At 41.1% G+C, this 25,303-nt stretch overlaps 1 protein-coding gene across 3 annotated transcripts in view; it reads right to left on the bottom strand.

The window, feature by feature from the left end:
• LOC137331560 (SPRY domain-containing SOCS box protein 1-like) overlaps positions 1 to 25,303 on the bottom strand; it is a 174,130-nt gene that overhangs the window by 39,836 nt on the left and 108,991 nt on the right. The gene's annotated exons all lie outside the window — the stretch shown is intronic.

Below are 25,303 nucleotides of genomic sequence, written 5' to 3'. Positions count from 1 at the left end.
CAAGTTTTAAGATCTCACAAAATGCTCTTATTTTACATTGGACCCTTATTTTGAAGGAACACAAAATCTGTACTTTTAACAGATAGTTGCGAAGTTCATATTTAATAAATTAGGTCACTGATCTGGAAGCCTTGGCAGCTAATTTCCTAATGTGATAGTACTAGATTTAGACGGGTTTTATCAACGACAAAACAATAAGGCAATAGTGAACATAATTTTGTTTAAAAAATGGTTTAAATAAACCAATACAGTACCACTCAGATTCAATGCTTTGTGTTTAAGTACACCACATGACCACTGTATGTGATATTGAGTCTGTAGCATACGCACTATTAGAGAAATGAGTCAGGCTGGAGGGCGAGGGGCAGATCACGTAGCCTGGGTCCATGAGTTTGGACAATCTAAAGATGAGATTATACGGGTACTCATTTAGCTCCAATTCTGGGAGATCATAATCCATAATTTGACACCCTTATCCCAGCAACAGAATCGTAAACCCAGATAGATAATTGGGGGATTATGATTCTACTGCCAAGATAAAGACAGACATATTTATAATAGAACTGGGAGAGTCAGTCTCACAGAAATCCAACAAAATCAAGCACCAGCATAAAAAGCAGCTTAAAACTGCAAGCTGGCCGGCAGAAGTGTTCCTTCGTGTTTAAAAAAAAGCCAGAATAGCACTATTCCAGTGAATTCAGGCCTCCATTTCTACAAACACTATTACTATAAATCATATTTTTTCAATATGAGGTCAGCGGAATTTTGAAATTTTCCATATTTGTTTACTTCCTATTACATTATGGCTCTGTGTTGTATCGTAATAAAACACACTGTGACGATAGCACTGTTTGTTTTGGGCAGCAGGTGATGTCTTTCAGAAGTTGGGACAATATCAATGTTTGGGGGGCAGCTGTCCTCAGGGAAAAGTTATCCACTGCAGTAAATTCAATAGTTTTCACCAATTTGACTCAGATTATAACAAAACCACCCTGAAAGTGTCCTCAAAATGGTGCTTGCAACAATCCAGCTGAATTCTGGGAAAACAGATTTAATGCAAAGGTACTTCAGCGTATCACTGTGAAAACAAAGTAACTTTCATTGTTAACATCTGCTTCTAATTAGTGACCAGAGATAGGTAAACCCAGGCTTGTTAAGGTTGAATGGAAGGCCATGTTTTTGTTGACAGGACAAAGCACTGAAAGATAAAGCACTGAAAGGAGAGATAACTCTTATCCGTCCTGTCTCCTTGTTGTTATTCCAAAAATGAAAAGATGCAAGAACTTTCACAGCTAAGAAAGAAAGACTTTCATTTATATAGCATCTTTCACAACCTCATGACGTGCCAAAGCGCTTTACAGCCATTGAAGTACCTTTGAAGTGTTGTCACTGTTGTAATGTAGGAAACGTGAACACCAATTTGCGCACAGCAAGGGCCTACAAACAGTAATGCGATAATGATCAAATAATTGGTTTGTGATAAACATAGGCTAGGACATCAGGGAGAACTTTCCTGATCTTTGAAATAGTTCCATGGGATATTTTGCGTCTACCTGAGAGGGCAGACAGGGCCTCAGTTTAATGTCTTATCCAAAAGCCAGCACCTCCAACAGTGCAGCACTACCTCAGTACTGCACTGGAGCATCAGCCTAGATTGTGTGTTCAAGTCTCTGTAGTGGGACTTGAACCAACAGCCTTCTAACTCAAAGGTGAGAGCGCCACCACTGAGCCACAGCTACCACCACTGAGGAACAGATCTGGCTTTTATTAAGTAATTAAAAATGTGCTTATTATAAGTGCTTGGCAGGTCTAAGGTAAGGACATTGAGCATAGTATACACTTATAATAAGTAACACTCAGCTGATGCAGAGTTGCTATGATGTACTTGAACTGCCTTTGTAACTGTAGATACTAATTCTGTCATTTAACAATATCTATCTATGTACCTTACTTATAATATTAATGCTAAGTGTATTATCATGAGTATTAATAAAGATATGTTGGTTCACAATTTTGTTGTCCGACTTCCTCTTTAATGATTTTGGCAAGAAGAGGTTAACTCATTCACTCAATAGTATCCTGGACCTCTTAAGAGTGGTTGGTTGTGTAAAAGGTTAATATAATTTGGACCAGTTAATGCAAGATGGTTCAAGTGTGCCAAATTCAGGCATCAAGTAATCCCCTATTATCATATTCATATATTAACATTATTACAATGTACTGCAAGAACGAGGTGAGCCAAATGGACATTAATAAAGCTGGAAGAATCAACAGTCCCATTGAAATATTGAGAGCTGGCATCATTCCTTTAAGACTAACAGAAATAAAGATTCCAAATAAACAATCTATTTTTTAAAAAAAATATCAGAGTACCGCTAGTCCATACAAGCAGGGTAATTTTAACCTTACCTGCTCGGCAAGAAGCTGATGGGATCAGGTCAGCCACCCGTTTTACATCCCGTCTGATTTAACTCTCCGTTGACTTGAACATACAACATGTACCTAACCCGAACCTGTTTGTTTCCCATTGGGTGGGTTAAGTTAAAATTATCTCCGTTTATTTCAAGTGGAGCCACCAAAACTAATATTGTGGTAACATTAGATCTCACTTTCACTGGCCTGTACATACTGTAATATTCACCAAGGTACCAGTTTAGGAGATATAATCTGTAAACTACTTGGTGAGCTGGGGATAGAGAGTTGGGTGAAATCAGCAACACAGAAGCATAAAATGAGTATGCTTAGAGTTAGCCCAAAAACATGGCCACACTTCAGATTACACAGTACCAACAAACTAACAAGTACTATAAAATCCTAATTGCTGGATGGGAATTTTTTCATTGCAATGTTACATTCTAGAATAAAAAGTTAGAGATTTGCTGGAACACAACGATACCTGTGGGATGCATTGCTGATATCCAATGGGCAGAACCAAGTAATTGTAAATACATGCATGAACACAAGGACTTAATTAATCAAACATACTGAAGATATGATACCAGACAAAATTTCTCAATTCCCTATTTCCAAGCAAAGCTTCTGAAGTATGTACTATGATGGGAAACCAAGGTACTGACACTAAACGATACAGAGCTGGGACCACTAACACATCTGGAATAACCTGACATTTTGTTTAAGGTACCAAAAACTTTAGCTTTTGAACTGTACACCAGAACTAAAGTAGGCCTGTTGGTGTGCTGAGATGCAAAATATGGTAGAAGAATCAGTTCATCCGCAGTTGAATTGAAGTAACATGTTACTAGATAGTGAAAATACGCTTGGTTACAGTAATATCTGTTTGGAAATATCACAAAAAAGTCAATGGAATAGTTTGTTGGGAGAGTTGTCTTTTTTTTAAAAAAACGTTACGCACAAGCACACAAACTGGAGTTGTGCGAATGCATAATTCAATGAATCTACGAGAACTGTTTACTAATGGTTTACTGAGATTTGACCTGACAGAGATGAAACTGATAGCAGGAGAGACAAAGGTGGCAGGGCAGGAACAAGTAGATTTTTTTTATTCTTCTTCGGAATGTGGGCATTGCTGGCTAGGCCGGCATTAATTGTCCCTCCTTAGTTGCCCCTGAGATGGTGGTGGTGGGCCTACTATGAACCCGTGTTCCGTGGATTATTAGTCCGGTAACATAACGACTAAGTTACTGTACCCATGGATGTAGATGTTCAATATTGTTCACCTGAGCAATGTTTACTTTTACACAGAACTGTTCTCAGATGTTCTCATAGGCTGAGCATTGTCCCCCATTTTGCCATGTAATGTCTCTATCAAGAGCTCTCAGGTCAGTTACGCCATGTGTTAGATCTAGGGCAGAACTCCCTCTATACTGCCACAATCTCAGAATAGCTTTTACTACCAATGTGAATTCTCTGTTTCCTACTCCCAACTTTCCTCCATATTAAATGTCAATTTTGTACCATGGACTCGTGTTCACCTGGGCCCAAGTCCATTACCTGGTTAAACCTCATCACAAGACAGCAGTGCTTCTGATGTACAAAGGAAGTGTGTAAGCATCCAGCTGAACTAGATAGGAGGTTCTGCTTAAGTATTTAAAGTCATTGGCATACAAAACTCAACCAAGTTGAATCTGAACATTAAAAAGCTTAGATTCACATGGTCTGAAAGAAGAACTTGCTGACATCTTAAAAAAAGAGTCCTTTTCTCAGGAGCTTGGATTTGTTAATCTAAATGCAAGAATGTTTCTCATGCCAATAAATATTTACTTGTCCAACATTATTGTTTTGCTTTAATGTTTAAAGCACTGTGATCATCAATAGAACCATACATTAACTAGTTTACAGTTTATGTACAAATAGACTGCAGCAGAGTTTGTATACAAGGTAAAAACACATTTTCTGCGCAAATTATTTATTCAATTGATCCAAATTCAACAACATTTACCAACATTTGTGCAAACTCTACACAAATCACTAAAATGTAGTGGTCAGGTACAAAATATAATCAGAAAGACTAATGGAATGTTAGCCTTTATATCTTGAGGGCTAGAATATAAAGTGGAGGAAGTTTTGCTACAGCTATACAGTTGGACCATATGTGGAGTACTGTGTAGTTCTGGCCACCACACCTTAGAAAGGATATACTGGCCTTGGAAGGAGTGCAGCGCAGATTCATCAGAATGTTACCAGGGTTAAATTATATGAGAAGAGATTACATAAACTAGGCTCACATTCCCTGGAATTTAGAAGGTTAAGGGGTGATTTGATTGAAGTTTTTAGGATTTTGAAAGGAATTGATAGGGTAGATAGAGAGAAACTTTTTCCGCTGGTGGGGGATGTCTAGGACAAGGGGGCCTAACATTAAAATCAGAGCCAGGCCATTCAGGAGAAAAGTTAGAAACACCTCTTCGCACAAAGAGTGGTAAAAGTGTGGAACACTCTCCCACAAAAAGCAGTAGATTCTAGCTCAATTAACAATTTTAAATCAGAGATTGGTAGATTTTTTGCCAGTCAAAGATGTTAAAGGATGTGGAACCAAGGCGGGTAAATGGAGTTTGGATACAGATCAGCCATGATCACATTGAATGGTGGAACAGGCTCAATGGGCTGAATGGCCGACTCCTGTTCCTACAGTAACAACTGGGTCACTATATATGAATCAGCTTCAAACCACAGACACAAAGATAATATAGGTTAGGATTCTTTCGACTGACAGCTCATTAATTACCTTATATGTGCTGTAGGTTTTTAATAAAAGTCTAAATTTCAGTATAGATGAGTGACTTATCCATTAATGTAGAGATGGCTTAAAAATATGGTTGCGATTAATAATTCAGAAACAATTTATGCATCAGACCTTGACAAGTACTGTATTACATTCCTCCAAAAAACGACACTGCATCTTCATTTTAGACAATTTGTGCCCACACCAATATCTACACTCATTAATCATTTACGTGGCACAAAAAAAACTATCGGTAGAATCAGTAAGGGTGGAGCTAAGAAATAAAGGGCAGGAAACACTGGTGGGACTAGTATATAAGCCCCCTAACAGTAGTTATAGTATTGGACAGAGTATAAACTAGGAAATTAGAGGAGCATGTAACAAGGGTAATGCAATAATCGTGGGGGACTTTAATCTTTATATAGACTGGGCAAACCAAATGGGCAAAAGTAGTTTGGAGGACGAGTTCATGGAATGCATGCAAGACAGTTTTCTGGAACAATATGTGGAGGAACTAACTAGGGAACACGCTATTTTAGATCTAGTATTGTGTAACGAGACAGAGTTAATTAGTGATCTTATAGTTAAGGATCCTCTGGGGCAGAGTGATCATAATATAACAGAATTTCATATTGAGTTTGAGAGTGATGTCTGAAACTAGGGTCTTAAAAATTTAAACAAAGCCAATTACATAGGTATAAGGGGCAAGTTGGCTACGGTAGATTAGGAAACTAGATTAAAAGATATGACGGTAGATAAGCAATGGCGAACATTTAAAGAAATAATTCATAATTCTCAAATATACATTCCCTTGAGGAATACAAACTCCACGGGAAAAGTGATCCAACCGTGGCTAACTAAAGAAGTTAAGGATAGTATTAGATTAAAACAGGAGGCTTATAATGTTGCCAAAAAGTAGTAAGCTTAAGGATTGAGAGAGTTTTAGAAATCAGCAAAGGATGACCAAGAAATTAATAGAGAGAGAAAATTGAATATGAGTAAACCAGCAAGAAATATAAAAAGATTGTAAGAGCTTCTACAAGTATGTAAAAAGGAAGAGATTAGAGAAAGTAAATATAGGTCCCTTAGAAGCAGAGGCAGGAGAAATTATAATGGGGAATAAGGAAATGGCAGAGACGTTAAACAAATATTTTGTATCCATCTTCACAGTAGAAGACACAAAAAAATACCAGAAATAGTAGGGAACCATGGTCTAATAAGAGTGGGGAACATAATGTAATTAATATTAGTAAAGAAAAAGTACCGGAGAAATTAATGGGACTAAAAGCTAACAAATCCCCTGGACCTATCGGCCTACATCCTCAGGTTTTAAAAAGAGGTGGCTGCAGAGATAGTGCATACATTGGTTTTGATCTTGAAAAATTCTCTAGATTCTAAAATGGTCTCAGTGGATTGGAAGGTAGCAAATGCATATTCACGAAAGGAGGGAGAGAGAAAACAGGGAACTATATGCCAGTTAGCCTGACATCAGTAGTAAGGAAAATGCTAGAATCTATTATTAAGGACGTAGTGACAGGGTACTTAGAAAATCATATGATTAGGCAAGAAATCGTGTTTGACAAATCTGATTTTTTTTAAAGCGTGTAAATAGCAGGGGGGGGGGGGGAAGGATAAGGGGGAAAACAGTGGTTGAAGTATATTTGGATTTTCAAAAGGCATTTGATAAGGTGCCACATAAGGGGTTGTTACACAAGATTAGACCATTAGACCATAAGAGATAGGAGCAGGAGTAGGCCATTCGGCCCCTCGAGCCTGCTCCGCCATTTAATGAGATCATGGCTGATCTGATTTTTACCTCAACTCCACTTTCCTGCCCTCTCCCCATATCCTTTGAGTCCTTTGCTGATCAAAAATTTGTCAAACTCAGCCTTGAATGCATTCAATGACTCAGCCTCCACAGATTTTTGGGGTAAAGAATTCCAAAGATTCATGACCCTCTGGGAAAAGAAATTCCTCCTCATTTCTGTCTTAAACGGGCGACCCCTTATTCTGAGACTTTGCCCCCTAGATTTAGATTCCCCCATGAGGGGTAACATCCTCTCAGCATCTACCCTATTGAGTCCCCTCAGAACCTTGTATGTTTCAATAAGATCTCCTCTCATTCTTCTAAACTCCAATGAGTATAGACCCAACCTGTTCAATCTTTCCTCATAAGATAACCCTTCCATACCCAGAATCAACCTAGTGAACCTTCTCTGAACTGCCTCCAAAGCAAGTATGTCCTTCCTTAAATAAGGGCACCAGAACTGTATGCAGTACTCCAGATGTGGTCTCACCAGCACCCAGTACAGTTGTAGCACGACTTCCCTGCTTTTATACTCCATCCCCCTAGAAACAAAGGCCAATATTCCATTTGCTTTCCGGATTACCTGCTGCATCTGTATGTTGACTTTTTGTGTTTCATGTACGAGGACACCCAGATCCCTCTGTACCGCAGCATTTTGTAGTATTTCTCCATTCAAATAATATTTTGCTTTTTTATTTTTCCTCCCAAATTGGATGACTTCACAATTTCCCACATTATATTCCATCTACCAAATTTTTGCCCATTTGCTTAACCTGTCAATATCCCTTTGCAGACACTTTGTATCCTCATCGCAACTTGCTTTTCCACCTATCTTTGTATCAGCAGCAAATTTGGTCACAAGACACTCTGTTCCTTCATCCAAGTCATCGATATATATTGTAAATAGTTGAGGCCCCAGCACTGATCCCTGCGGCATCCCACGAGTTACAGATTGCCATTTTGAAAATGACCCTTTTATCCCGACTCTTTGTTTTCTGTTAGTTAGCCAATCCTCTATCCATGCCAATATACTACCCCCAACACCATGAGCTCTTATCTTGTGCAGTAACCTTTTATGTGGCACCTTATCGAATGCCTTTTGGAAATCCAAATATACCGCATCCATTGGTTCCCCTTTATCCACCCTGCCCGTTACGTCCTCAAAGAACTCTAATAAATTTGTCAGACGCGATTTTCCCTTCATAAAACCATGAGTCTCCAAATGTCCTGCTACTACATCCTCAATAATGGATTCTAGCATTTTCCCAATGACAGATATTAGGCTAACTGGTCTATAGTTACCTGCTTTCTGTCTCACTCCCTTCTCAAATAGGGGTGTTACGTTTGCGGTTTTCCAATCCGCTGGGATCTTTCCAGAATCTAGTGAATTCTGGAAGATTACAACCAATGCATCCACTATCTCTGTAGCCACTTCCTTTAAGACCCTAAGATGCAAGCCATTAGGTCCAGGGGACTTGTCAACCTTTAGACCCATTAGTTTACCTAGTACTTTTTCTCTAGTGATCGTGATTGTTTTTAGTTCCTCCCTCCCCTTTGCCCCTTGATTTTCTACTATTATTGGTATGTTATTAATGTCTTCTACTATGAAGACAGATACAAAATATCTGTTCAATTCCTCTGCCATTTCCTTGTTTTCCATGATTATTTCCCCAGTCTCATCGTCTCAGGGACCAATGTTTACTTTAGCTACCCCCTTCCTTTTTATATACTTGTAGAAGCTTTTATTGTCAGTTTTTATATTTCTTGCTAGTTTACTCTCAATTTATTTTCTCCCTCTTTATTATTCTTTTAGTCATCCTTTGCTGGTTTTTAAAGTTTTCCCAATCTTTGGGCTTACCACTAATCTTTGCCATGTTGTATGCTTTTTCTTTTAATCTGATACCATCCTTGACTTCCTTAGTTAGCCATGGTTGGTTCACCCTTTTTGTGGAGTTTTTCCTCCTCACAGGGATATATTTTTGTTGCGAGTCATAAAATATCTTTTTAAATGTTTGCCACTGCTTATCCACCATCATACCATCTAATCTGTTTACCCAGTCCACTTTAGCCAATTCCACCCTCGTTCCTTTATAATCGCCCTTATTTAAGTTTAAGTTTATTACAGTAGTTTCAGACCCAAGGTCCTCGCTCTCAAACTGGATGTGAAATTCTATCATGTTACGATCACTGCTTCCCATGGGACCCTGTTTCGTTACCCATTACCAGATCCAAAATGGCCTGTTCCCTGACGGATTGGTCTAAGAAATGGTCCCTAATATACTCTTATGAACTCCTCCTCAGAGCTATTTTTGCCAATTTGATTTGTCCAATCTATGTGAAAGTTAAAATCGCCCATGATTATTCCAGTACCTTTTTTACAAGTCCCCCTTATTTCCTGATTAATATTTTGCCCTACAGTTAGCTACTGTTAGGGGGCCTATATACTACTCCACCAGTGATTTCTTTCCCTTGCTATTTCTTACCTCCACCCAAATTGATTCGATGTCTTGATCTTCTGAGCCAAGATCATTTCTCACTATTGTACCAATTTCATCCTTTATTAACAGAGCTACCACACCACCTTTACCTTTTTTCCTATCCTTCCAAAGTGTTAAATAACCCTGAATATTTAGCTGCCAACCTTGGTCACCTTGCAACCATGTCTCTGTAATGGCCACGAGATCATACCCATTTGTTTCTATTTGTGCCGTCAATTCATCTATTTTATTACGAATGCTGTGCGCATTCAAATAAAGAACCTTTAATTTTGTCTTTTTACCATTCTTTCCTACCCTGGCCCCATTTGCTAGTGCACTCTTACGTTTGTATGCTCTGTCCCTTCCTGACACACTCTGTTTATCATTACCCCCATCACTTTCCTGTACTACTTCCTTGTCTTTTCTCTTTATCAAACTAAACTTTGCCCCACCTGAGCCTGAGATTAGGGGGTAATATATTAACATGGATTGAGGATTGGTTAATAAACAGAAAACGGAGAGTAGGAATAAAGTAGGGTGCTGCAAAGATCAGTGCTTGGGCCTCAGCTGTTTAGAATATATGTCAATGACTTAGATGAAGAGATCAAGTGTAATCCAAGTTTGATGATGATACAAAGTTAGGTGGGAAAGTAAGCTCTGAGGAGGACATAAAGAGGCTGCAAAGGGATAGACAGGTTAAGTGAGTGGGTGAAAAGGTAGCAGATGGAGTATAATGTGGGGAAATGTGAAATTTAGGAAGAATAGAAAATCAGAATATTTTTTTAAAATGGTAAGACACTAAGAAATGTTGGTAGGCAGAGGGATATGGGTGTCCTTGTACACGAATCACAGAAAGTTAACATGCAGGTACAGCAAGCAGTTGGGAAGGCAAATGGTATATTAGCCTTTATTGGTTGGAGTATAAGAGTAAGGAGGTCTTGCTACAATTATATCGGGCTCTGGTGACACCATCCCTGGAAAACTATGTACAGTTTTGGTCTCCTTACCTAAGGAAAGATATACTTGACCTAGAGGGGGTACGATAAATGTTCACTAGATTGATCCCTGGGATGAGAGGGTTGTCCTATGAGGAGAGATTGTGTAAAATGGGCCTCTACTCTCTGGAGTTTAGAAGACTGAGAGGTGATCTCATTAAAACGTATAAGATTCTGAGATGGCTTGACATGGTAGATGCTGACAGGATGTTTCCCCTGGCTGGGGCATCTGGAACTAGGGATCATAGTCTCAAGATAAGCGGTCGGCCAGTTAGGACCGAGATGAGGAAAAATTTCTTCAGAGGGTTGTGAATTTTTGGAATTCTCTACCCCAGAGGGCTGTGGAAACTGAGTCGTTCAGCACATTCAAAATTGAGAGTGGTAGATTTTGGGACACTATGGGAATAAAGGTATACTGGGGTAGGGCAGGAAAGTGGAGTCAAGGTAGATCAGCCATGGTCATATTGAATGGCGGAGCAGGCTCGAGGCGCCGTATGGCCTACTCCTGCACCTATTTCTTATGTTCTTACATCACTAGTCTCACTAGCCACAATATTCCATTTTTCTTTTTGGAACTGATGGGACACATCTACACTTGAGAACAAATAGGATTTTTTTTTCCAACAAAACTGGTGATGGTAACGAATGACAATGACTGGCACAGCTTGGGGTACACTGTGTGAAGTTGCTTAGCATTGCTCCACTCAAACTATGCAATAAAAAGAATTATTACATCATAATTATGCTGGAATGCACTGCCTGAAAGGGTGGTGGAAGCAGATTCAATACTAACTTTCAAGAGGGAATTGGATAAATACTTGAAGGGAAAAAACTTACAGGGCTATGGGGAAAGAGCAGGGGAATGGGACTAATTGGATAGCTCTTCCAATGAGCTGGTACAGGCACAATGCGCCGAATGGCCTCCTCCTATGTTGTACTTACTATGATAATATTCTGTCTGTTAACACACCAGTTTTAGTTTGAATCCGTCCAAATAGAAAATAAACATGTATATAAGTAAGGGTAGGAAGAGTCCATTGCATCACAGTATGAATCTCAGTATCGGACAGATATAATCGGCAGTAGTGGGCACTGGCGGGGGGGGGGGTGGGGGGAGCACGTACCTTGGGTTTAATAAAGATTGAGCATATTGCAGAATTTCGGGTGGGACAATCCAAGGAGCTGTTCATGAAGTATGTACACCAGTAAAGGATGGGAGGGAGACAAGAGGGGGAGAAGAGAGTGTTTTCCCGTGTTATTTTTAATCTACCAAGCAGTTGCTTAGCTGGTAATTGTTATTACCCATTCATAATGTTAATTAATTTATAAATGTTTTATTAAATCCCCACTTGCTCCGAATTGAAATTTTAAAAAAGTTATTCAAATTGAGCTCTGTATTAATTTTTTTGGGGGAGGGAATGTTCAAGACTGTATATATGTCGGGGGTGGAAAGCAAGCAGTTGGCAACAGGAAGCAGGGGCAGGAAAGAGAGAAAAATTGTGATTTTTGCTTTTTACGGACGTGCTTCATAGATGGCTCCACAAATTGCCAATTTCAGCCATGCTGATCCAAAAAAGAATAATCATAGAAAATTTATGGCACAGAGGGAGGCCATTTGGCCAATCATGTCTACGCCGGCTGAAAATGAGCCACACAGCCTAATCCCACTTTCCAGCATTTGGTCCGTAGCCTTGTAGGCCACGGCACTTCAAGTGCACATCCAGGTGCTTTTTAAATATGATGAGGGTTTCTGCCTCTATCACCCTTTCAGGCAGTGAGTTCCAGACCCCTACTATCCTCCAAGTGAAAAAATTTTTCTTCAGCTCCCCTCTAATCCTTCTACCAAATACATCAAATCTATGCCCCCTGGTTATTGACTGCTCTGCTAAGGGAAATAGGTCATTCCTATCCATTCTATTTAGGCCCCTCATAATTTTGTACACCTCAATTAAATCAGCCCTCAGCCTCCTCTGTTCCAAAGAGAACAACCCCAGCCTATCCAATCTTTCCTCATAGCTAAAATTCTCCAGTCCTGGCAACATCCTCATAAATCTCCTCTGTACCCTCTCTCTAAGAGTAAACTGTTTTCCAATGGGAGGGAGAAATCGCATCATCCGGCTACTTTGCATACCTTGAGCAGTGCTACACAGGCAGAGGCTTAGAAGGTGGTTGGTGTATGGCCCAGGGAAACCAGGAGGACAATAGGTAACCAGAAGGAGGCACTTAAAAGCCCCCAAAAAACAAAATATATATTACTGCTAAATTTGATATTTTCTTTATAATATGCTAATCTGTAGAAATTCAATAAAGAGATCATATTTATAGGACAAATATAAGGAATCTTACAACACCAGGTTATAGTCCAACAGTTTTATTTGAAAATCACAAGCTTTCGGAGATTATCTCCTTCGTCAGGTGAGTGAGTGAAAGGTTCTCAAATCGCAAATAAGATATATATATATCTTATTTGCGATTTGAGAACCTTTCACTCACTCACCTGACGAAGGAGATAATCTCCGAAAGCTTGTGATTTTCAAATAAAACTGTTGGACTATAACCTGGTGTTGTAAGATTCCTTACATTTGTCCACCCCAGTCCATCACCGGCATCTCCACGTCATATTTATAGGAGGACAAGTTCAATTAACACACATCAATTGGAGACACAAATTCTATTCTAAAGTTGTATGACTCAAGTCAAGATCCTGATATCCTGACAGGCACGCTTCTCTCAAAAAGATATTTTGAGTCATCAGTTATTACTGATTTGGCTTAAAACAAAGAAAATGATCTTGCTACGAACAAGGGTACTATAACCGAAAATTTCAAACTATTAATGATTCTGACGACATCCAGGCAAATTACATTTTACTCTTGCGGAATCAGCATCCGAAGAGAATTCTGTACCCCTGGGCTGGACATTTCCATTTCATCTCACAAATCATCATCACAGTAATATTAGCGGCTTTATTGCAGTACTGTACGATACAAGTTGAATCCTCAATTAAAAAGCTATAACGTTACTTAGGTTATGCTCGGTCTTTCCTTATTCTCAATTCAATATACATAATGCACATAATAAATATGTACATGTATATTTTCTCGTTTAAGTTTCAATTATTCAACTTCCCACAACTTTCTCCCCTCCTGAAGGTCAACTTCTGACGGCACAGAGTTTCACAAGTCCAGGAGATTTGGTACTTTACCATTTTCAGGCGCAGCCTAGATATTGAATGATGACAGGCTGCTCCAACTCTTTGGGAGGGGGTAGGGGGTGGAAGGAGGGCTAAAGGGTTAGCTTGAGCATCACAACTGAGTCTGATCCAGTCCTCATCAAACATCCACACATGCACTTTGCAGCAGGAATCTCTGGATCCCTCTCAAGAGTGCAAAGCCCTTGTTGATTTTCCCCTCTCTAGCTCAGGTGCGCTGATGCCAACTGTAGCACCCTTTGCAGCACCCAAGCTGAGATTGGTTAACTTAGGACAGATTGGGGATTGAACCAGTGACCTTCTGATCTATATAGTTCAGTAACACAATTCCTTTATCAGAGTGGATCTCAGGAATTGCAAAACCAATGGTTGCTGGGGGTGGGTCTCCTGATCTATGGGGGTCCCCACAACCTGCAAGTAAGTGGTTCTAGCTTGGAGGAGAATGATGCAAGAGCTCTGAAAAAGCTTTGGGTCAAACAAAACCAACAGATTAGAGAAAACATAAATAAAGAAAACAATACTGGGGAGCAAGTATAAAGGGAATAGAATGGTTACAGCACAGAAGGAGGCCATTCGGCCTGTCGAGCCCGTGCCAGCTCTCTGCAAGAGCAATCCAGCCAGTCCCACTCCCCCGCCCTTTCCCCATAGTCCTGCAAATGTTTTTTCTTCAAGTACTTATCCAATTCCCTTTTGAAAGCCACAACTGAATCGGCCTCCACCATTCTTTCAGGCAGTGCACGCCAGATCATAACCACTCGCTGCGTAAAAAAGCTTTTCCTCATGTCACCTTTGGTTCTTTTGCCAATTATTACAATAAACATTAAAACAGAGCAGTAGAACAATAGAGTCAATTGTAAAATTAAATCAAACTCAGTCAAATATTCATAGTAGAAATAGCAAAATGGTGAAGATACAGCAGTACATTAGATTATTACAGTGTGAAGAGTAACAGTAAGAATTTACAGGTGTCACACATGTGACTAGTCAATTTGAACTTATAATTTCTTTGTAAAAGGTACAGAGGCGGGCCACAAGATTGAATCCAAGTTTAAAAACACCTTAGCTACCCAGGTAGGTTTAAAGAGCTAGGCCTGTATACTTGAGATGCATAGACTCGGGATGGGAGGCTATTTGATCGAGGTTTATAAAATAACTAAGGGACTTGATTGTGTTTACATGCACATATGACGTCACCTGGATAGGTTGGGGAGGACCAAGGGTCACGCTTACAAGTTATGTTAAGGGCAGAACTAGGCTGGATGTTCGGTGGTTCTTGTTTCCTCAGAGAATAGGAGATCTGTGGAACAGGTTTCTGACTCGCGTGGCTTTTTTTTATTCGTTCATGGGATGTGGGCGCCGCTGGCGAGGCCAGCATTTATTGCCCATCCCTAATTGCCCTTCAGAAGGTGGTGGTGAGCCGCCTTCTTGAACCGCTGCAGTCCGTGTGGTGAAGGTACTGTTAGGTCGGGAGTTCCAGGATTTTGACCCAGCGACGATGAAGGAAAGGCGATATATTTCCAAATGTAAGGAATCTTACAACACCAGGTTATCGTCCAACAATTTTATTTTAAAATCACAAGCTTTCGGAGTTTATCCCCTTCGTCAGGTGAATGTATTTCCAAGTCAGGATGGTGTGTGACTTGGAGGGGAACGTTAGGGTGGTGTCATTCCCTGTGCCAGCTGCCCTTGTCCTTGTCCTTCTAGGTGGTAGAGGTCACGAGTTTGGGAGGTGCTGTTGAAGAAGCCTTGGCGAGTTGCTGCAGTGCATCCTGTGGATGGACACACTACAGCCACAGTTCGCCAGTGGTGAAGGGAGTGAATGTTTAAAGTGGTGAATGGGGTGCCAATCAAGCAGGCTGCTTTGTCCTGGATGGTGTCGAGCTTCTCGAGTGTTGTTGGAGCTGCACTCATCCAGGCAAGTGGAGAGTATTCCATCACACTCCTGACTCGTGCCTTGTAGATGGTGGAAAGGCTTTGGGGAGTCAGGAGGTGAGTCACTCACTGCACAATACCCAGCCTCTGACCTGCTCTTGTAGCCACAGTATTTATATGGCTGGTCCAGTTAAGTTTCTGGTCAATGGTGACCCCCAGGATGTTGATGGTGGGAGATTCGGCGATGGTAATGCCGTTGAATGTCAAGGGGAGGTGGTTAGACTCTCTCTTGTTGGAGATGGTCATTGCCTGGCACTTGTCTGGCACGAATGTTACTTGCCACTTATCAGCCCAAGCCTGGATGTTGTCCAGGTCTTGTTGCATGCGGGCTCGGACTGCTTCATTATTTGAGGAGTTGCGAATGGAACTGAACACTGTGCAATCATCAGTGAACATCCCCATTTCTGACCTTATGATGGAGGGAAGGTCATTGATGAAGCAACTGAAATGGTTGGGCCAAGGACACTGCCCTGAGGAACTCCTGCAGCAATGTTCTGGGGCTGAGATGATTGGCTTTCAACAACCACTACCATCTTCCTTTGTGCTAGATATGACTAGCCACTGGAGAGTTTTCCCCCTGATTCCCATTGACTTCAATTTTACTAGGGCTCCCTGGTGCCACACTCGGTCAAATGCTGCCTTGATGTCAAGGGCAGTTACTCTCACCTCACCGCTGGAATTCAGCTCTTTTGTCCATGTTTGGACCAAGGCTGTAATGAGGTCTGGAGCCAAGTGGTCCTGGCGGAACCCAAACTGAGCATGGGTGAGCAGGATATTGGTTAGTACATGCCACTTGATAGCACTGTCGACGACACTTTCCATCACTTTGCTGATGATTGAGAGTAGACTGATGGAGCGGTAATTGGCCGGATTGGATTTGGCCTACTTTTTTTTGGGGCCAGGACATACCTGGGCAATTTTCCACATTGTCGGGTAGATGCCAGTGTTGTAGCTGCACTGGAACAGTTTGGCTAGAGGTGCGGCTAGTTCTGGAGCACAAGTCTTCAGCACTACAGCCGGGATGTTGTCGGGGCCTATAGCCTTTGCTGTATCCAGTGCACTCAGCCGTTTCTTGATATCACGTGGAGTGAATCGAATTGGCTGAAGACTGGCTTCTGTGATGGTGGGGATATCGGGAGGAGGCCGAGATGGATCATCCACTCGGCACTTCTGGCTGAAGATGGTTGCAAACGCTTCAGCCTTGTCTTTTGCACTCACGTGCTGAACTCCGCCATCATTGAGGATGCAGAGGATGAGCACATTATGTTAAACCCTTTTCTGAGTCTTCCCCCTGTTGATAGGAAATAACTGGTGCTTGTTACCTATATACTTTCATGAAAGAACTGCTCTTTATGTGCTAAAATGCATCCAACACTAACCAGAACAGGAGTCAATAGGGAGTTTCAATAAATCATAAATCTTGTTGATGCATTCCATCAGAATATAACACTTAATCTCTTTTCCTTCAATCTCTCCCCCCTCCCCGCCACTGCCCAACCTCAACTCAAAAGATTACAACAGAATTTTACAATATGTTACTGTTTCCGGCTCTGGCCTTGTGAAGCACTCTTGCATATATCTTACACTGCTAGGCAAATCAATTCTAAGGAGCACCTCATTCTGCATTATTAATATGGTTATGATATACAATATCCACAATCCCATTAGTTGACCTCCAACAGAAATTGGAAGTATCTGAAATCCAGTAATTTAACTGTACTGCCAATTCTGAAAGCAGGTTTCAAAAAGGCAGCCAAAGGGCACATGCTTGACAACAGCTGCTAATAAGCCAACTGTGAGCAGACCCCTTCATACATTATTCAGGGCTGAGATGGGCTTTGTGGGCCTAATGCCTCTGTTGGCTCCAATGCACATCATCTAGTCAACCATGCAAATCCTTTCGCATTCAGGCTAGTGCACAACATATGTCTCTGAAAAGCCTTAGCAGTTCCTTCCCAACCAGCGACTAGAGCCCAATGAATAGCTGGTGGAATTATTTCTACCAGCAATTGAGTACAGCTAAAGCTGATCATAAATCCTAGCTCCTGTTGTGGAGTTTAAACACTTCTATTTAAAAGCTTTCCGCATACATAACACAAGCCAAAAGTAATTGGCAGTATAAAATTCAGACAAATAAATAAACAGGTCATTTGTTTTTCTCTCAAGAACCCAATGATATAGAAATAGGGCACAAAACAGATGTCTTAGATATTTAGCTTCCATTTTAGTCACAGGAATCATAAAAAGGTAACAGCAAGGAAGGAGGGCATTCGGCCCATCGAGTCCGGACCGGCTCTATGCAAGAGCAATCCAGCTAGTCCCACTCCCCTGCCCTTTCCCCATAGCACGCAATTTTTTTCCTTTCAGGTACTATCCAGTTCCCTTTTGAAGGCCATGATTGAATCTGCCTCCACCACCCCATCGGGCAGTGCTTTTATATTTTATGCCTCGGCTAATAAAGGAAAGCATTCCATATGCCTTCTTAACCACCTTATCGACCTGTACTGCTAACTTCAGGGATCTGTGGACATGCACTCCAAGGTCCCTCACCATTTATTGTGTATTCCCTTGGCTTGTTTGTTCTACCAAATGCATTATCTCACACTTCTCTGGATTGAACTCCATTTGCCACTTCTCCGCCCATCTGACCAGTCCGTTGATATCTTCCTGCAGTCTACAGCATTCCTCCTCACTATCAACCATACGTCCTATCATTGTTATCTGCAAATTTCTTAATCATGCCCCCTACGTTTTAAGTCCAATTCATTATTGTATACCACAAAAAGTAAAAGGACCTAGTACCGAGCCCTGCGGCACCCCACTGGAAACAGCCTTCCAAGTCGCAAAAACACCCGTCGACCATTACCCTTTGCTTCTTGCAACTGAGCCAATTTTGGATCCAATTTGCCACATTCCCTTGGATCCCATAGGCCTTTACTTTTTTGACCAATCTGCCACGTGGGACCTTGTCAAAAGCCTTGCTAAAAGCCATGTACACTACATCAATTATGCTACCCTCATCGATCCTCCTTGTCATCTCCTCGAAAAATTCAATCAAGTTAGTCAGACACAAACTCCCCTTAACAAATCCATGTGGACTGTCCTTGATTAGTCTGTGCCTTTCTGAGTGACAGTTTATCCTGTCCCTCAGAATTGATTCCAATAATTTGCCCACCACCGAGGTTAGGCTGACTGGCCTGTAATTACTCGGTCTATCCTTTACTCCCTTTTTAAACAACGGTACAATGTTAGCAGTCCTCCAATCCTCCGGCACTACACCTGTATCCAGCGAAGTTTGGAAAATTATTGTTAAAGCCTCCGCTACTTCATCCCTGGCTTCTTTTAAAAGCCTGGGATACATTTAATCCGGCCCTGGTAATTTATCCACTTTCAAAGCTGCTAATCCCCTTAATACTTCCTCTCTCACTATGTTTATCCCATACAATATTTCACACTCCTCCTCCTTAACTTCAATCCCTGTATCATCCCTCTCCTTTGTGAAGACAGAAGCAAACTATTCATTAAGAAGCATACCCACATCTTCCGCCTCCACACATAGTTTACCTTTTTGGTCTCTAATAGGCCCTACTCTTTCCTTAGTTATCCTCTTGCTCTTAATGTATTTATAAAACATCTTTGGGTTTTCTTTGATTTTCCCTAATATTTTTTCATGCCCTCTCTTTGCTTTCCTAATTTCCTTTTTAACTTCACCCCTGCACTTTGTATACTCCTCTAAGCTTTCAGTAGTATTAAGTTCCCGTTGTCTATCATAGGCTTTCTTTTTCTGCCTCATCTTACCCCTGAATGCTTCTGTCAAATCTCCTCTCAACCTTCTCTGTTCTAAGCAGCACAGCTTCTCCAGTCTATCCACGTAACTAAAGTCCCTCATCCCTAGAATCATTCGAGTAAATGTCTTCTGCACTCTAAGGCCTTCACATCTTTCCTAAAGTGCAGTGCCCAGAACTGGACACAATATTCCAGTTGTGGCTGAAACAGGGTTCATAATGACTTCCTTACTTTTGCACTCTATGCCTCTATTTATAAAGCCCAAGATCCCGAATGCTTTTTTAACCGCTTTCTCAACCTGCCCTGCCACCTCCAATGATTTGTGCACATATACCCCCAGATTTCTCTGCTCCTGTACCCCTCAGAGTTGTGCCCTCTAGTTTATATTGCCTCTCCTCGTTTTTCCTACTGAAATGTATCACTTCGCATTTTTCTGTGTTAAATTACAACTGCTACATGTCCGCCCATGCCACCAGCCTGTCTATATCCTCTTGAAGTCTATCACTATCCTCCTCACTGTTTACTACCCTTCCAAGTTTTGTGTCATCTGCAAATTTTAAAATTGTGCCCTGTGTACCCAAATCCAAGTCATTAATATATAATCAAGAAAAGCAGTGGTCCCAGCACTGACCCCTGGAGAACACAACTGTACACCTCCCTCCAGTCCGAAAAACAACCATTCACCACTATTCTCCATTTCTTGTCCCTTAGCCAATTCTGTATCCATGTTGCTACTGCCCCCTTTATTCTATGGGCCGCAATCTTGATGATAAGCCTACAGTGCAGCATATTATCAAATGCCTTTTGAAAGTCAATATACACCACATCAACTGCATTGCCCCCATCTACCCTCTCTGTCACCTCATCAAAAAGCTCTATCAGGTTAGTTAAACACAATTTGCCTTTAAAAAATCCATGCTGACTTTCCCCAATTAATCCACACTCGTCCAAGTGACTGTTAATTCTGTCCTGGATTATTGTTTCTAGAAGTTTCCCCACCACTGAGGTTAAACTGACTGGCGTATAGTTGCTGGCTTTATCCTTACACCCCTTTTTTTTTAAAAACAAGGGTGTAACATTTGCAATTCTCCAGTCCCCGTATCTATGGATGTTTGGAAGATTATGGCCAGTACCTCCGCAATTTCCACCCTTACTTCCCTCAGCAACCCATCCGGACAGGATGAATTATCTACTTTAAGTACAGCTAGCCTTTCTAGCACCTCAATCAATTTTTAACCCATCCAGTATTTCAACTATATCTTCCTTTACGGAGACTCTGGCAGCATCTTCTCCTTGGTAAAGACAGATGCAAAGTATTCATTTAGTACCTCGGCCTTCCCCTCTGCCTCCATGAGTAGATCTCTTTTATGGTCCCTAATTGGTCCCACCCCTCCTCTTACTACCCGTTTACTATTTACATGCCAGTGGAAGACTTTTGGATTCCCTTTTATGTTGGTCGCCAGTCTATTCTCATACTCTCTCTTTGATCCTCTTATTTCCTTTTTCACTTCCCCTCTGAACTTTCTATATTCTGCCTGGTTCTCACTTGTGTTATCAACCTGACATCTGCCATACGCCCCGTTTACCGTTTCATCTTCTCAATCTCTTTGGTCATCCAGGGAGCTCTGGCTTTAGTTGCCCTACTTTTCTACCTCGTGAGAATGTGCCTAGACTGTACCCGAACCATCTCCTCCTTAAAGACTGCCCACTGTTCAGTTACAGTTTTGCCTGCCAATCCTTGATTCCAACTTACCTGGGCCAGATCTGTTCTCATCCCACTGAAATTGGCCTTCCTCCAATTGAGTATTTTTACTTTAGAGCGGTCCATGTCCTTTTCCATAGCTATTCTAAAGCTTATGATACTATGATTGCTGCTTCCTAAATGCTCCCCCACTGACACTTGCTCCACCTCATTCCCTAAAACCCAATCCAGCAACGCCTCCTTCCTCATTGGGCTGGAAACGTACTGGTTAAGAAAGTTATCCTGAACACATTTCAAAAATTCCTCCCCCTCTGTGCCTCTTATATTATTATTGTTATCCCAGTCTCTATTAGGATAGTTGAAGTCCCCAGTTATCGCTACTCAGAAATTTCCCTACAATTTTGCTCCTCAATATCCTTCCCACTAGTTAGTGGAACTATAGAATGCACTCAGTATTGTAATGGCACCTCTTTTATTTCTTAACTCTAACCAAATAGATTCTGTCCTTGACCCCTCCGGGACATCCTCTCTCTCCAGTACTGCAATATTCTCCTTAATCAATACTACCGCCACCCCACCGGCCCCACCTTTCTTTCCTTCCCTATATTTCCTGAACACCTTGTATCCAGGAACATTTAGTACCCAATCCTGCCCTTTTTTGAGCCTGGTCTCCTTTATCGCCACAACATCATATTCCCATGTGGCTATTTGTGCCTGCAGCTCACCAACCTTGTTTACCACGCTTTGTGTGTTTACACACGTGCACTGCAAACCAGTCTTAGACTTTCTTGTACTCTCTCTTAATCTGATCCCATCTAATACTGTACTATTACTTGCTCTAGTGTTATCTTTCTCCCCGATCCTTTGAGCCCTGTGTTTCTCCTCTCCATTGCTACATCCTGGTGCCCATCCCCCTGCCAAATTAGTTTAAACCCTCCCCCACAGCACCAGCAAACTTCCCCCGAGGACATTGGTCCCAGCTCTGTTGAGGTGGAACCTGTCCGGCCTGTATAGGTCTCACCTTCCCCAGAACTGGTCCCAATGCCCCAGGAATCTAAAGCCCTCCCTCCTGCACCATCTCTCCAGCCACGCATTCATCTGCTCTATCCTCCCATTTCTATGCTCACTAGCTCTAATGCTATCTTTCTCCCCCAATCCTTTGTGACCCTTGTTTCTCCTTCTCATCTAATTGAGAGGACAGTATAAATCAGGCTGATTTCTTCCCGATAAATAAAGCAAAAAACTGCAAATGAAACCTGAAACAAAAATAGAAAATGCTGCATTGTCCATCATCCCCATCCTCATTGACCTACACTAGTTTCTCATCTTCAAATGCATCAATTTTAAAATCCGCATCTACAAATCCCTCCTTCGCCTTGCCCCATTTTATCTCTGCAGCCTTCTTCAATGTTACATCCCCTTCTGTATCCTTCACTCCTCTGAATTGGCCTCTAGTCAAACTGCTCACATACAGCCACTTGTCACATTCTATGTTCTGAAACGGTCTTCTGCATGAAGTGAATTTACTTCAGAGATAGGTTTTGGGTTGAAACCAATTTGGTGACCATCTATGCAGGCAGTGTAAATTGAGAGGTGCCAACCCTACTAAGCTTGGATTTTAAAAAGTGGCATTTAGGTGCTACACTAATAACTAGCTTACATTAACAAATGTAACGATAATTCTAAAACATTGTTAGCAGTCATAATTTTAAAGATGTATTTTCAATATCATTCCAGTCAATGTATGGCATACCAATTATGCAACACATCATAAATATATTACTGATTTCTTAAAGTATTTAATGTTCAACAGGTCCCTATTCAGTACTACCCATTAGATTTTTTTCCCCATTTACCAAAGTGGGGTGTTCACAATATTAAGAGGCCATATCAAATTTACACAATCCTCTTGCATGCTTCCATTGTCCATCAATGGAACTAGATTTCTACATTATAGTTTCCCATATATGTAGTAAGCTAAATTTCTTTTATTGGTTAAGTTCAAATCTGACTTTTTGAAAATGCATAATACGCAACTTACCAACATAGATTAATGTCCCCGGACATATTGATTTTAGGTCTAAAATAGCATCGATAAGATATTACTTTGCAGCTGAGGGCATGTCTATATACTTCATGCGTCATTCTCTACTGCAGCCATAAGTACTGGCTTTGCTCAAATACCTGAAGTACGGTGTCAATTTGTCAGATTACGCTTCTGAGATGTGCCTTAGTACATTTTCCTACATTAAAGACGCTATACAAGTGCAAGTTATTGTGGTTAGTTTCAACAGAGTAGCAAAAATGTGTTGTCTTGCAAAAAAGTCTTGAAGCAACCAAGCTTCTCAGCGTGGTGCGCGCAAATTATATCCCTCTCCTTAGCCCCTCACAACTTGCAATTATATAGCATCTTTAGTGTAGAAAATGTTCCCTCTCCTTAGCCCCTCACAACTTGCAATTATATAGCATCTTTAATATAGCAAAATGTTCCAAGGCACTCTCAAAAAGGAGGAAGGAAAACAGACAGATCAGTAGTTGGAAGATTTGGGAGAGATAGATAGCAGGGACATAATCACCAATAGTGGAACAATATGGGAAAGTACAGTATGCCAGAGTTGATAGAGCTGGGGGCTTGAGCTAGGACACAGTGCTGGCGGAGGTTGGATAGGTAGGGTAGGGTGAGGCCATGGAGGGATTTTTCAAATAAGGACATTATGTAATGGGTTAACGTGGCATTAGTCATGCCATCCATTTTTAAGCTAGCTTTTGAAATGAAGATTAATTTCAAATCATGTTTGGATTATATATTCATTATCTGCTTCACTCGTTTCCTCTTGGTTTCTTGCCAGAATGCCGGAAAGAAGAGATCAGTGGCACAAATGATATGATACAGTTCTCAATCTCCACTGCAAAAAAATCCACTCAGGGCACAAGAGATCGCTCCTCCTCCATTTTTCAAGGAAAAGGCTGGTCTCTTCAGCTCTAAGTTATGCGTAAAGAGTGATTTCAATTACAGAACTGTGGGCCACCACTTTAAACACTGAGCAATTATGATGGGGAAAATTCAGCAGTAATGATGTATAACACAGCAGGTAAAAAAGGTACAAACTTTCCCCATTGATAATCACAATAGCTTCATAATGCAGGTTATTACTGTCAGAAACCAAGCATGACCCCATCTCCAACACACAATTTTATTATTAAATGAATCATTAGTAAAAACATTTTGGAAAGAAAATTCCCCATTTGAATCTTTAAGCTGATAAAGGAGGCATGCCCACTCTCAGGTAAGAACATCTGCCCACTATTTGCACTCAGTGTCGACATCAAGGCCTCATAGGTCATGCAGATTTTGTGGAGGGCAAAGCTCCCACAACAATGTGCAGTGACCACAAAACCTCAGGAGCGCACACTGCTGCACCAGTCATCCTGTGATCCCTGTATAACCGGGTCAATTTAGTACCAGTTTATGCTATGGATGGAGGGAGGTATGGTAGTATGCCCTTGAGAAACTGGGGTGAAACTCTAAACTCATTTCATTACAGCCAGATGGAGAAGAATTTCAACAGGAGTACACCATTCTGTTCGCCATGTCAACTCCATCATTTTAATTCCAATTCCTCATTTTTTCTGGTCTCTTAATACCCTTACTTTCCAAGTAGCTATGTCCCTTTCTCAATTGATTTGGCACCTTTAGCCTTCTAGCTCAGTGCATTCCACATTTTCACAACCAATTGAAGAACTTTTCTGGATCTTATTTTAACCATCTCAGTTTGAATTTTTAAAGATTATGGCACTTTGGACTAGATCCCTCTCAGAGAAGAAAGAATTGTTCCTACCACCCTTGTCAGCTCCCTTTGTTATTTTAAGCACTTCAAATAGATCATCCCTTAGCCTCCCTACCCCCAGGGAATATAACCCAAATTTACCCAGTCTACCATCCATACTTCATGCCAGGTATCCACCTGGTGAATCATTGCTGGACATTCTTGAAGGCAATATAACTTTCTAAGCTGGGGCACCCAAACCCAAACAAAATATTCCAGAGTAGGGTTGACCAGCACTTTTTCAATAACATACCACTTACTAGCTTTTATATTTTATATCTTTTATGATCAATCGCAGCATATCATTATTCTTAGATTATTTTTTGCACTTGCCTACCAGCTATCAAGATATATACCCATTCCCAC

The sequence above is a fragment of the Heptranchias perlo genome, chromosome 13 (assembly GCF_035084215.1).
Source record: "Heptranchias perlo isolate sHepPer1 chromosome 13, sHepPer1.hap1, whole genome shotgun sequence".
NCBI classification, from domain to species: domain Eukaryota; kingdom Metazoa; phylum Chordata; class Chondrichthyes; order Hexanchiformes; family Hexanchidae; genus Heptranchias; species Heptranchias perlo.
The sequence above is the reverse complement of the archived record's forward strand: the minus strand, read 5'-3'. Positions and strand labels throughout refer to the sequence as shown.